This window comes from Suncus etruscus, chromosome 18, assembly GCF_024139225.1.
Source record: "Suncus etruscus isolate mSunEtr1 chromosome 18, mSunEtr1.pri.cur, whole genome shotgun sequence".
Taxonomy (NCBI): domain Eukaryota; kingdom Metazoa; phylum Chordata; class Mammalia; order Eulipotyphla; family Soricidae; genus Suncus; species Suncus etruscus.
In genome coordinates, this window is record NC_064865.1 from 35,191,244 (window position 1) to 35,205,700 (window position 14,457).

Genomic DNA, 14,457 nt, shown 5'->3' on the forward strand with positions numbered 1-14,457 from the left:
TTTCTTTTACAAACTTCACTTATCTTCCATTAACAAAGAGTATCGGGCCGGGCGGTGGCACTAGAGGTAAGGTGCCTGCCTTGCCTGCGCTAGCCTTGGATGGACCGTGGTTCGATCCCCCGGTGTCCCACATGGTCCCCCAAGCCAGGAGCAACTTCTGAGCGCATAGCCAGGAGTAACCCCTGAGCGTTACCGGGTGTGGCCCAAAAACCAAAAAAAAAAAAAAAAAAAACCAAAAAAAAAAACAAAGAGTATCTCCTTTTCCTTTTTTTTTTTTTTTGGTTTTGGGGCCACACTCAGTGGTGCTTCGGGGTTATGCCTGGGTCTGCGCTCAGAAATCACTCCTGGCAGGCTTGGGGGCCCACATGGGATGTCGGGAATTGAACCGGGGTCCATCTTGGGTCAGTTGCATGCAAGGCAAAATCCCTACTCCTGTGCTATCTATCACTCCAGCCCCCCAACATCTCCTTTTCCTAAGTACTTATACCAAATATTAAAAATAAATATGCAGAGGCCCGGATTCGATCCCCAGCATCTCATATGGTCTCCTGCACTGCCAGGAATGATCCCCAAAAGCAGAGCCAGAATTATCACTAGCCTGAGCATCACTAGGTGTGGCCCAAAACCCAAAATAATTATCATAATAATAACTGCGCAGAAATAGAATAGAGGACCCTGAGAAATACACCCACACATGTGGTCAACTGGTTAATGACAAAAGTGCCACTGCAATTAAGACATTAATGGATAATCTCTTTGGTAAGTTGTGCATCAACTGAAGGTCGACAAGGAAAATACCAATCTATACTATGTCAACATGTAGAAATTATTTTTAAATGAAACTAATGGAACTGGGGAGAGAGTTCAAAGAACTGGTGCAAGCTTGGCATAAAGGAGGCCTGTTTTTGATCCCCAACGCTGCATGGTCCCTTTGCTACTACCAGAAATGACCCCCAAGTACCGGCCTGGATTAGCTCCTGAGCATCACCAGTGGGACTCAAACAAACAAAATACACACAGATTAACCTAAGGGACCTCATTGTGAAATATAAAGCAATATCTTCCAAAATAATATCTTTGATAAGACAATACAGTGCTTATTTTGGCAGCATATATAATAAAATGGGACTAGAGTACTCTGGATAGTGTTTGTTGTGAAAGGTATGATGGGGGGTTAATCTCTGGTATCCCATATGGTTCCTTGAGCCCCACCAGGAGTATTTCCTGAGCATAGATCTAGGAGTAAGCTCTAAGCACCATAAGGTATGGCCTCAAAACAAGGGGCCGGAGAGATAGCATGGAGGTAGGGTGTTTGCCTTACATGCTGAAGGACGTGATTCGAACCCCGGTATCCTATACAGTCCCCCGAGCCTGCCAGGAGCGATTTCTAAGCACAGAGCCAAGAGTAACCCCTGAGTGCAGCTGGGTGTGACCCCCCCAAAGAAAACCTAAAAAAAAAAAAAAAGCATATATAGAAAATAAACTAGAGAAGTAATAAAGGGATTAAGATGCTGATTCAGGGGCCCGGAGAGATAGCACAGCGGTGTTTGCCTTGCAAGCAGCCGATCCAGGACCAAAGGTGGTTGGTTCGAATCCCGGTGTCCCATATGGTCCCCCGTGCCTGCCAGGAGCTATTTCTGAGCAGACAGCCAGGAGTAACCCCTGAGCACCGCAGGGTGTGGCCCAAAACCCCCCCCCAAAAAAAGATGCTGATTCAGGGGCCGGGCGGTGGCGCTGGAGGTAAGGTGCCTGCCTTGCCTGCGCTAGCCTAGGACGGACTGCGGTTCGATCCCCCGGCGTCCCATATGGTCCCCCAAGAAGCAAGGAGCAACTTCTGAGCACATAGCCAGGAGTAACCCCTGAGCGTCACAGGGTGTGGCCCAAAAACCAAAAAAAAAAAAAAAAGAGATGCTGATTCAATCCCCAGCACTTCATATGGTCCCCTGGGCAAAGCTAAGGTCTCTCCTGAGCACAGAGCCAGGAAAGACCTCTGAGCACCACCAAATATGGCCCTACCATACACCCCACGAGTTGATAACTTCATCAGAAGACACGATTAAGACCAAAGAGATAGCTTAGTGGACTAGAAGATTTGATTAAGGCCAGGTCTGATCCCCAGCACCGCAAAGTCCTCTGAGCATAGCCAAGAGTAGATCATGATCACTGTAAAGTATGAATCTCTCATCAAAACACACAGCAAAAATAATTTTAAGACATTATTAATAGAAAAATAAGGCATGCTTAGAATTGAAAGTATGTGAGTTACTCTTGAATACATATACAAACAGAAAGTGAGGGAGAAAGGGAAAGGGAGACACTTAAAATCTAAAACAAGGGGGAGCAGAGAGATAGCATGGAGATAAGGCATTTGCTTTGCATGCAGAAGGACGGTGGTTCGAATCCTGACATCCCATATGGTCCCCCGAACCTGCCAGGAGCGATTTCTGAGCGTAGAGCAAGGAGTAACCTCTGAGTGCTGCCGGGTGTGACCCAAAAACATAAAACAAACAAAAAAAAATCTAAAATTAGGCCAGAGAGATAGCACAGAGGAAGGGCATTTGCCTTGCAAGTGGCTGAACTAGGATGGAAGGTGGTTCAAATTCCGGCATCCCATAGGGTCCCCAAAGCCTGCCAGGACCAATTTCTGAGAGCAGAGCCAGGAGTAACCTCTGAGTGCCACCAGGTGTGACCCAAAGCCCCCCCCCCAATTAAATAAATAAATAAAATAAAAGCTAAAATAAAGAACCAGGGACCTGGTGCTGGAGCGGTGGCACAGGCAGTAGGGATTTACCTTACATGCGCTAATTTAGGACAGACCGTGGTTTAATCCTCTGGCATCCCATATGCCCCCCCCATACCAGGGGTGATTTCTGAGTGCATATCCAGGAGTAACCCCTGAGCATCACTGGGTGTGGCTCAAAAACCAAAGAAAAGAAAAGAAAAGGAAAGAAAAGAAAAGAAAAGAACTAGGGACCTAAGCAATAGTATAGCAGCTAGGATGCTTGTGCATACAGTCAACCTGGGTTTGATCCCAGCACCCCAAATAGACCCCAAGCTCATCAGTAGTAATCCCTAAGTGCAGAGTCAAGAGTCATCCCTGAGCATTGGTGGATGTGACCCAAAAACCAAAACCATAAAAAACAATAAAGAACTAAGCTACCAAATGACTTCACAAAATATATTTAAAAAACAATAAAATTATGAAAAGGGGGCCGGGAAGGTGGCGCTAGAGGTAAGGTGTCTGCCTTGCAAGCGCTAGCATAGGACAGACTGAGGTTCGATCCCCCGGAGTCCCATATGGTCCGCCCAAGCCAGGGGCAATTTCTGAGCACATAGCCAGGAGTAACCCCTGAGCGTCAAATGAGTGTGGCCCAAAAACCAAAAAATAAATAAATAAATAATATATATATATATATGAAAAGGTATACAAGATCATCAGCAACCAAATTAAAATACAAGAAGATGCTATTAAATAAATATTCACAAAAATAGGTCCAGAGAAATAGCTCAGGGGACAGGGTGTTTGTCTTGCATGTGGCCAAACCCCAGCATCCCAGATGGTCCCTGAGTTTGCCAGGAGTAACTTCTGAGTGCAGAGCCAGGCATAACCCCTGAGCGCCACTGGGTGTGGCCCAAAAATAAAAATAAAAAATAGTTCACAAAAATGGTTGCATACTATCATTATTCCATACCAGTAAGAACAGAAAGCACCTGGAACACAATTATCAACACATCTATTATCAACAACAGCATAAGTTAGTTCAATCATTCTGGGTTTTACTGGGGTTTGTTTTGGGGGACCACACCCAGTGATGCTCAGGGGCTGTTTCTGGCTCTGCCCTTAGGAATTACTCCTTGAGGTGCTCTGGGGAACCAATGGGATGCCAAGGATAGAACCCAGATCAGTCACATTCAAGGCAAACACCCATTCCATTGTTCTACTATTGATCTGGTTTCTGATGCAACCATTTTGGAAAACTATTTGGTAGAATCTACTAAAGCCTAGAAAAAGGTCATTCTACTTCTTGGTAAATATAAAACAGAAATGATTGTCTATGTCTACCCAAAAGATATGTACAAAAATGTTTAAGATTATGATGGTACCAGGAGCAAACAGTCACATGAACATTGAGTGTAAATAAAAAATGATCAGACCCAAACACCAAACCCAAAGTCAATGACAACAGAATCAATATAGCCCAACAAGCTATACATAAAGGGGACCTCTACAGTAGCAGTTCAGGGGACCAGGGATATGGTATGTGATGCATGCTGGGAACAAGGATGGAGGGAGGACAACACTGATGGTGGGAGTGGCCCTAATTCACTGTCACTATGTACCTTAAATATAACTGTGAAAGACTTGTAATTCATATTGGTCACAATAAAAATATTAAAAAAATAATGTTTAATATTTATTTTATTAACCATAATTGAAAAAACACCACGTCCATCAACAAAACAAAAACACTGTGAAAAAACTACATTGTGGCACAATCATGCAATGAAATACCGTACAGCAGCAGCAGTAACAACAACAAATACCTTGCTACATGCAAAAGCAAGAACAAAATGTCACACACAATATTCAGCAAAAGAAAACAGGCACAGAAGGGAACATTTTGAATGGTGTTATTCATGTAAGACTCAAAAATAGACAGCATAGCATGGGGGAGATATATCAAAAGCCTGGAGCTCATGCTTTAACTAAGGAGGCCAGGATTCTGGTCCCCAAACCACATGGTACCCTGAGTACCTCTGAGCACCACTGGGAGTGGCCCCTGACTCCCCCAAACTGAGCATGGAATAGCCCCAGAGCATTGCTAGGCGTGGCGTCAAAAGCAAAAGCAAAACAAAGCAAAATAAAACAGGTAGAGCTAATCTTTGCAATTAGAAGACACAGTAGAATTACTTTAGAGATAGTGTTGACTAGAAGAGTCATAGGGACGGTATCTCTGAGAATGTTTATTCTGAATAGATACTGGTTATGAAATTATGCATAAATTAATGCAGCCCTACAGTTAGGATTTGTGCATTTGTGCCCTGGAGAATAGCTCAACAGGTTAGAACTCATGCTTTGTATGCAGAAGGCTTGATTCTGATCCCTGAGCACCACATGATTTCCTGAGTACCACACTGGGAGTAGGCCCAGAGCACTGCCAAATGTAGCTAAAAAAAAAAAAAAAAAAAAAAGGCCCGGAGAGATAGCACAGCGGCGTTTGCCTTGCAAGCAGCCGATCCAGGACCAAAGGTGGTTGGTTTGAATCTCGGTGTCCCATATGGTCCCCCGTGCCTGCCAGGAGCTATTTCTGAGCAGACAGCCAGGAGTAACTGCTGAGCACTGCCAGGTGTGGCCCAAATAAAAACCAAAAAAAAAGGGGCCGGAGAGATAGCATGGAGGTAAGGCGTTTGCCTTTCATGCAGAAGGTCATCGGTTCGAATCCCGGCGTCCCATATGGTCCCCCGTGCCTGCCAGGAGCAATTTCTGAGCATGGAGCCAGCAGTAACCCCTGAGCACTGCCGGGTGTGACCCAAAAACCACAAAAAAAAAAAAAAAAAAAAAGTTGTGCATTTCGCTATGTGAAAGTTATGCTTTAAAATAGAAGAACCTTCATTAATCTTATACTCCCTTTAGTCACCACATACCTCTCTCCTCTATTTCATGACCACAGTTGTCAAAAGATTTTCCTGTCCTCCCTGTTTCCATTCCCCCATGTCCCAGACATGCTTCATTACACTCTCATCTGGCTTCTCCATCGTCTTGCAACCAAACAGTCATTAAGGTCTCCCAGCAATCTCAGGGAAACAAAATTTAGGAAACATTTCTTCTCATCTTACTGGGCCTCCCTCAAAATCACTTTCAAGAATACTCCCACAAGAGTATTCTTTATCTATGCTGTCAACATAGTAGCCAGGAGATAGAGGCTCTTGGACACTTGAAATATTAACCAGGAACTAAGGAACTGAATTTTACTCATCATTTTTAAATTAAATTAAATTAAATTAAATTTGGTTTGGGGGCCACACCCAGTGACGCTCAGGGATTACTCCTGGCTCTGCACTCAGAAATTGCTCCTGGCTTGGGGGACCATATGGGACGCCAGGGAATAGAACCGCAGTCAGCCGCATGCAAGGAAAACACCCTACTGCTACACTACCACTCTGGCCCCTCAACTCATTTTTTTTTTTTTTTGGTTTTTGGGCCACACCCGGTAACGCTCAGGGGTTACTCCTGGCTATGTGCTCAGAAGTTGCTCCTGGCTCGGAGGACCATATGGGACACCGGGGGATCGAACCGCGGTCCGTCCAAGGCTAGCGCAGGCAAGGCAGGCACCTTACCTTTAGCGCCACCGCCCGGTCCTTGTTTTTTGTTCTTTGGGTCACACCCAGCAGTGCTCAGGGGTTATTCCTGGCTGTGTGCTCAAAAATCGCTCCTGGCAGCTCGGAGGACCATATGGGATGCCGGGATTCGAACCACTGTCCTTCTGCATCTAAGGCAAACGCCTTACCGTTGTGCTATCTCTCCAGCCCTCAACTGATTTTTTAAAAGCTTTCCAGATATTGCAATGTGCAGGCAGAGTTGAGACTTATTTCTCTGATCACCCACCTAGGTGATCAGGGATCATCAGACCCCATGACTTTAATTTTCAAATAATCCCCAGTTTACAAGTTCATCCTAGTCATCTCCTCTTACTACCAAGTAATAGATTCTACTGCCTACTTGGCATCTTCTCTTAGGCATTACAAATTCAACATATCTGAAACTTGGGGATCACTCCCAGTGGTGTTCAGGAGTCCTGGAAGTGCCAGGTGTCAAACCTAGGGTTGCCACATACAAAGCATATGCTTGACCATTAGACTATCTCTCTGGACCTACCTCCCCACCTCCCCCGACAAATCTCCTTCGTTTTCTTATTTCAACTCAACTTTGGTAAGTTGAAATTACAACTCACGTTCCCACCCACCATTTGCTTGAAAAACAGGACTACCTTCAAACTGATCCCTCTGCTTCCATTCTTTCCCCTTACATGCTCACAGAGGCAGTAAGGATCTCCCTCTTCCCACTGAAAAGCCATTAGTGTTTCCCTGACAAACAGTCCTGGATCTCTAGGCTCCCACCCTCTAGCTCTTGTCCCTCCCTCCTAACCTTTCTCTCCTCTCTCAACTCTGGTCTTACATTCATCATACTCTTCCCAGCTTCAGACCTTAATGGATTCTGGACTGTAGAATGTTCTTCACTTCTCTTAACCTCCACATTCTTCATGTCTCAAACCTCACCCCTTACTCAGAGAAGTTTCCTGGGGAGTCAGACCCCACTGTCATGTGATAGCAGGAAACCATTGGCATGAAACCATCTCACCTGTAGCATTTGTGGTGATTTATAATAGAATGTGCTTGATAGAAACTTACAGACTTAAGGAGTGAATGAAAAGCTCCAATGAAGCCCAGGACTAGCATCATGGCTGGAACAAAGGGCAGGACCAAGGGCAGGGCTAGGACCACGGACAGTGTCCAGGACTAGTAAGAGCAGGAGAAACAGGACAGGGCAGGTGTGGACTCTATCAGGGCCAGATGGTACAAGCACTCTGGAAAGTGTCTGGTAGAACTGACTGAACCTACAAATGCAAATCCTATGACCCAGCCACTCCATTCTTAGGAGAATACTCACCAGAGCAAAACTGGCCATAAAAAAGTCTCCAGTTGGCAACTACTCAAATGTTTCACATAGTCAAATGGATTAAATAAAGCATGGTTTACTCACACAGTGTAATGAAATCAAGCCACACGAAGGAACTCCAACCATATGTAATAGCATGATGGATCTCACTAATGCGGGCTTGAACGAAAGAATCCAGGCTCAAAACTGAATGTGCTGTAAAGTTCTATTTATATGCTAATGTGCAGTGCTGCAAGTCAGAAATGTGGGGGAATAGTGATAAGAGGGGGTACAGTGTGGGGATTCTGGGGTGCTAGGAATATCCTATTTCTTGGTTTGGGTGCTGGTTACCTGTTCATGTTTATCTGTGGAAGTCACTGAGGCAAGGATTGGGGGGGCATAGGGAGAGAAAAGATCGTGGGGTTCACAGGGTGAGCTAGAAGAGGGGGTTGCAGGGAAATATGGAATGGAAAGACCAGATTGGGTTCAGAGGAAGAAGAATAATCCTGACCAGTGAGGGAGAAGTGACTCTTTCCTATCTATGCAACCACATTTCCTGGCTTTCCACTCTACTTTCTCCTGTAAAGCTTAAGAGAAAAAGACATTTTTAGGGCCCCCAATCAGCATCCCCACAAACACCTGAGGGGGGGAGCTGGCCCCCACAAACATCTTTCCATATTGAGAGAATACCCAGAAGGGGACAGAGTTGCTGTTCACTAGAGCTTTAGCCCTTCTCTCAGTTTGGGGTGTAGACCTGGGTACAAGGTAGGCTTTGACTTACCCAAGTGGGCCAGAGGGTTCCTATACATAAGCATACAGAAGAGGGCCCTGAGCAATAGCACAATGGGTAGGGCATTTTGCCTTGCATGCAGCCAACCCAGGTTGGATCCCCGGAATCCCATATGATCCCTCAAGCCCACCAGGAGTGATTCCTGAGTTCAGAGTCAGTAGTAACCCTTGAGCACTGCTGGATGTGGCCCCAAAACATAAACAAAACAAAACAGAATACACACGAATACATGAACATAGACAATGTCCTCTCCCACCAGTGCACACAGCATTGCATGCAACGGAGCTGGTCCCACCAGAGGGTGCCTTTGCAGCCTTACACACGTGTAACACGTGCATAGTCAGGAAGGCCAAAACCTCCCACACAACCTCCCTTCAGCAGCTTCCCCTCAGGGGAGAAAACTCATGTGAACTCTATGTGAGTCAAAGGACTTAGCAGACAGACTCCCCAGAGGAAAGCAAAGGACACATGGACCCCCACACCCCTGGAAGCCTTTAGGAGTTTCAGCTCCCCAGGCTCTCTCAGCTGACCCCTGAATCTTCCACAGTGTGGTGGGGGGCAGGAGAGGTTTCTCTGCCACAAAGAGAAGCTGGACAGCAGAGGCAGGACTGACAGCAGAGCAGGGTCCTCCACAGATCACATCTCCTAGTCTAAATGGGTCACCACCAGTTCCCCACTCTCCACACCCCTATCACTTTTCTCTCAGGCTTGGAAAGCACAATCCTGGGGTGTCCCTAGCATTTTCCTCTCCTTATCCCTTGTAGAGTGCTGGATGCTGTTGGGAGTGGGGAGGCCTCACCCTCTTGGCCTCTTCCTCAAGGTTGGACTTGGATGGCTGGCGGGGTGGGGGCAGCACAGCCCAGACTCAGTGACTCAGCTTGCTGGGTCATTCACAATTCACACCGTGGCCAACTTCGACACTTTGCTCATCAGGGACCAAAGATCCTGAGAGGTGGGGAGAGGGCCTGGCTCTGGGCCACCCTCTGGCCTCCCTCTGCTCCCCATGTTGCCTTCTCCAGGGGAGCTTAGAGATGAAGGGTAATTGCAGGAGTCAAGGAGTGTGAGAGGAGGGAGGCAGATGAGGGGGGTTTCCAGAGTGAACTGGAAGGTTTTTGGGAAAAGCCTGCTGGGAGATACTGGTGGTCTTTACTCTGGGGTGCAAATGGGCCAAGGGGGTGAAGAGGAAGGAAGGGAAAGGATTTCTCAGTAAGACACCCAGTAGGAGAGTCAGTCAACTGGCAGAGGGGGACAGGAAGGTATAATCCATTCCTGCCGCTCAAAGTGAAGGGAGTTGGGGGAACGGAGCGGACCGGATTTGGGGGTGCGGGTAGGCGAAGGGGAGGGGCCCGGGATACGGGAAGCAGGGGCGGGGGCGCCTGGAAGCGGACAGGCGGCAGCTGTGGGGTTTCCGACTTGCTTCCCAGTAGTTCCTCTCAGTTCCATTTCCAGTTGTTTCCAAGCCATTAAATTCTTTCCAGGCGAGATAAGGGGCCCGCCTGCCCCACCCGGGGCGTGTCACGTGTTGGGGGGAGGCGGGGAAACTGAGCCCGACCGAAGCAGAGAGAGCGGAGTTTGGGGACGCGGCAGGCACAGACTGAGTCCCCTGTGCCCAGAGGCACCGCTGTCACCCAGCTGTCACCCAGAAGCGTGAGTCGCGGGCGCAGAGCTCATGGTCCGCAACAAGTCCCCGCGGGGTCCACGGGGGCTTTCCAAATTCTCGGCCCGCAGAATCCTCGAGTTTTAGCATTCCCGTCTAGGTCTCGCACCTCCCGCGTACTAGCATTGCGGGATCCCCATCCCAACCCCGCAACTTTTCCTCGGGAGCTTCAGCCCATTCAGAGGAGCCCCTCCGAAGTCTCCTAGCACCTCCACCCACCCTGGAGTCCACCTTAGCCCGTGCACCCCTTTGCAGACGCACCCTCGCCCCGCGCGCCCGGAGGTCCGTCCGAGCGCTCAGGCCACGGGTTCGCGCCCAGCGCACCTCCAAGCGCTTCCCAGCCCCTTTTCGGGCTGCTCCTCACCTGGGGGGTGAGCGGCTGCAAAGTCTGCTGCACCTGCTCGGTCCCGGGTTCAGGAGGGAGCTGCTCGGGGGGGCTCGCTGGGCTCCCCCAGTGGCTCCCTGGACCGACCCTTGCCCGCTCCCCGCAGTAGGGGCGCACTAAGCAGAGACCGACGGTCGGTCCGTCTCGCAGCGACGGAGAGAAGGAGGGAGCCAGCCTCGAGCAGGGGGAGGAGAAGAGAAGGGGAGGACCAGCATGAGGTCAGGGAGGGGAGCGTAGATAGGGCAGGTCTTCCCTCCCCTCCCACCCCTGCCGGCCCTCCCAACAGCAACACGTGCCACCCCCTCCCTCCGGAATCACCTAAACACGCACCCACCCCCCCCAGTCTGGAGTCCCCGAATCCCATGGTTGCCTATCGCACCCCTCCCTCCATGCCTAGCCTTACCTTCCAGATCTTTGCCCCACCCGTTTCCTTTCCTTCCCGCCTTAACTTTTGCCAACTCGACGTGCCACTTCTTCCTGTCTACCATTTGTGCACCTGCCAGACCGATTTTCTTCCCTCTCCCATCACCTTTCCTGTAGCCAGCACCTCTCAATCCCTCCCACCTTTCCCAGTTGCCACCTTGCCCCACCTGCAGCTCACCCCATCCTGCTGCCCAGCCACTCTCCAGTTCCCCCAACTCACTCCTGGCCAGGCAGGGCAGGAGAAAATCTTCCAGCCTGATTTCCTCTCCAGCTTGAGCACTTCTCTGGGACTCCATGTCCCTGACCTCCAGCCCCCCAGTTCTCCACTCTTTCCCCAAACCTCTTCTTGCCATCTTTGCTCACCCTTGCTCTCTCCCCAAAGCTCTCCCCTGTTCTGCCCAGTCCACTGCCTGCTGACAGCTTGGGCTTCCTGCCACCCTCTCATTCTCGCACCTCAGCAAATTCCTAGAGAAATGGCAGATGAAGCTGAGGCACTGGCTGGGCAGGGGCTTGGCTATGCACCAAGGAATGGAAATCTTGGGAAAGAAGTTGGGTGTCAGGAGACAGGGAACAGGGGGACTATTTAGGGCAGCAGATAAGGGTGGAGGCATGAATGACAGGTAAAGACCCAGGGAGGGGGATTGGGAGGGGACTTGTGTCTGGATGCCACAGGGGGCAGGCTCTGAAGAAATTTGGGGGCTGGAGGGAAAGAATGTTTCAAACTCAGGCACACTGGAAGGCTGAGAGCAGATAGTGGCCAACACACCCCATAAAGGATGCTGCTTTCTTGGATCCCCATTTTCCCACTTGCTGGCTGCCCTGGTTAGAGAGCTAACTGGGAGACTTAAAAAGGAAAAAAGTCAGGATTGAGGGAGAGCTGATCCCAGGTTTCACAGGGAGGAGAGTCCTCATGTGATGGGTGAAAGGGGTGTGCAGGTGTCTCTGCATCCTGCTTTTGCCACTTGGGCTGAAGCACAGGTGCCTTCAGCTCCCAGGCCACCAGGTGAGTGAAGTTCTGGCCAAGACCAGGCTACACATCTGGAAATGCACTTGGCTTTGCCTGGCTCAGGGCAAAGGTCACTTGGTTCTCCCAAGGGTGTCCTCATGTGTGTGGTGTGTCTTGGGGAGAAGGGAGATGTGTGTGGGTTTTTTCCTGGCTTTGATGGGAAGGATGAAGTCAACATCTTGGACAAAGCTGGACTCAGCTTCCTTCCTCTCCCTTGGCCTGAATACTCCAGAGCTTGAGTGATCTGTGATTCCCCTGGTTCTTGATGCCTCAGTGGGGGGTGGGGAAGTACAGGGGAAGGTGAGGGAGGGTCTGAAATACTGTTGGGTACAGAAGCAGCAAAGACCATGAATTTTCTCTGATGTGTCAGATTTCAGGAGTCCTGTCCCATGGCTACTTGCTTCCCCCTGCTCTTTGGCTTTATTGATAATTTAGAACATTCAGTCATGACAAGTGAGATTGGTTCAGAATAGCTAGGATGCCCAAAGAAGGTAGGATCTGGAAGAGTAGAAGGGGAGGTGGGCAGCTACAAGTCCACTACTGGGCACAGTTGCGAGGCCTGAATCTCAAGCAGAGTGAGTCTTCCATTTCCAAGCTTTGAGAGCTTTGAGAGAAGATGCTGGAAACATGACAGACACAATTCCAGGTTCATATATAACTGATCTAAAATCTGATTCACACCCTGGATTTCAGGCTCTTCTTAATAGGTTTGCTCTAACCAGAAACGTACCTGGGGGCTGGAGCGGTGGCGCAGAGAAGGGTGTTTGCCTTGCATGCTGCTGACCCAGAATAGACCGCAGTTTGATCCCTCAGTATCCCATATGGTCCCCAAGCCAGGAGCAATTTCTGAGTGCATAGCCAGGAGTAACCCCTGAGCATCATTAGGTATGGCTCAAAAACTAAAAAAGAGGGGCCGGAGAGATAGCATGGAGGTAAGGTGTTTGCCTTTCATGCAGAAGACAGTGGTTCTAATCCCAGCATTCCATATGGTCCCCTGTGCCTGCCAGGGGCGATTTCTGAGCATAGAGCCAGGAGTAACTCCTGAGCACTGCCGGATGTGACCCAAAACCAAAAAAAAAGTACCTGGTCATGCTGTGTAGGTGCTAAATAAATGCTTGTCTTACTCAACTGAGAGAGAACAACTGGGAAAGTGTATGGTGGGGAGTCCCCACGAGGGAGTTAGAGATCAGAATAAGGCACCTCCACTGAGGAGTCCCAAGTGATGAAAGCAACAGCCCAGCCCATCATAAACTGCCCTGTGCTTGGGCTACTCTGGGATCTTTACTTCAGGTGTCAGCAGCTCCAAGCTTCTGTCCTTGAACGAACCTTCAAGTTGTTGCCTTAACCTCAAGAGGATAAGGGATGAACGATCTAGCAAGAAGGGAAGGAGGAAAAGACCGAAGGGAAGGAAGACAAAGCCGAATAAGGGCAATTCAGGGCAGGAGCTGAAGTCTAGAGGGGACCAAGAACGGCCAGGGGCTGGGATCCAAGGCACAGTCCCAGAGCGGGGAAAGATAGAAAACAGTTGCTCGGGCTTCCGTTGACAAAGCACTTTCCAATACAGACAGCATCGTACTTGTGCCACTTGGGCAAAGGAAACAGAGGCTCAACCGATGACTGGTGGTGATAAAGGTGGGCTTCCCCGCAATTTTTTTGTTTCAGAGTCTGTATTTTCTTCTCAAGAACAGCTCTGGGAAGATGGAAGTCTTGGGGTAGAAACCATTGAAGGAAGGACTCGAGGAGGGTGGCAAATCTGGATTTTTGAAACTTCTTTCTGCATCCAGTTATTTTGTAGCTTCAGTAGAACTTGCCAAGCAGAAGACAGAGGGGGCTGGGGCAGAAGTCTACATTCCATTCCTGAGAACTGGGGGTGTGAGGCAGTGAGGACAGTGAGGCAGTGAAGACAGAGCTTGAGCCTGAGTGAAAGATGGGCCAGGACTAAGAGGCTAGGACAGGAAGGGGGCAAAGAGCCATTGGAAAAATGATTGGGGCCCTTGACAACATTGCCCTGAGACATGGGTGTGGGAAGATGGGAGGAGGGAGGACATTTCTATCTCGTGACAAAAGAAAGTCACACAATTGTTTTGTTTTCTGCTCTGGGGCTCTGGGGTGGGTGGGCGCTGTATTTACCAGAGGGACTGAGGTCGCTGTGGCAACCACACATCTGGGCCCCGGAATCCAGATGTGCTGTCTCCAGAAGCCATAGCAGAACGATGAGGCAAACCCTAGGCTCCCCAGCCCCGGCCCCCACAGCTGGGAAGAAGACAAGAGGATCTGAGAGGGAAGTGAAGCAAGAAGGGGGAAGGAGAGGGCTGAGCGGAGGAGGACGGAGGAAGTCATGGAAAGGGACAAGGAATGTGGACAAGAAAGTGGAAAGGCAGGAGGCAAGTATAGGGTCAGCAGCACCAGACACCAAAGTAAGGGAAGGGAAGAATAAAAGAGGTGAGAACCATTAAGATGCTCAAAGCAGAAAGATCCGGGCCCAGAGAGATAGCACAGCGGTGTTTGCCTTGCAAGCAGCCGATCCAGAACCAAAGGT

At 49.3% G+C, this 14,457-nt stretch overlaps 1 protein-coding gene across 1 annotated transcript in view; it reads right to left on the reverse strand.

Annotated features, from left to right (window-relative positions):
• Positions 1 to 10,635, reverse strand: part of TNXB (tenascin XB) — a 70,975-nt gene extending 60,340 nt beyond the window's left edge. Inside the window, 1 exon segment of the mRNA XM_049765188.1 lies at positions 10,469 to 10,635. The gene's annotated coding sequence lies outside the window, so the exon portion shown is untranslated.
• Between the last annotated feature and the right edge of the window lie 3,822 nt (positions 10,636 to 14,457).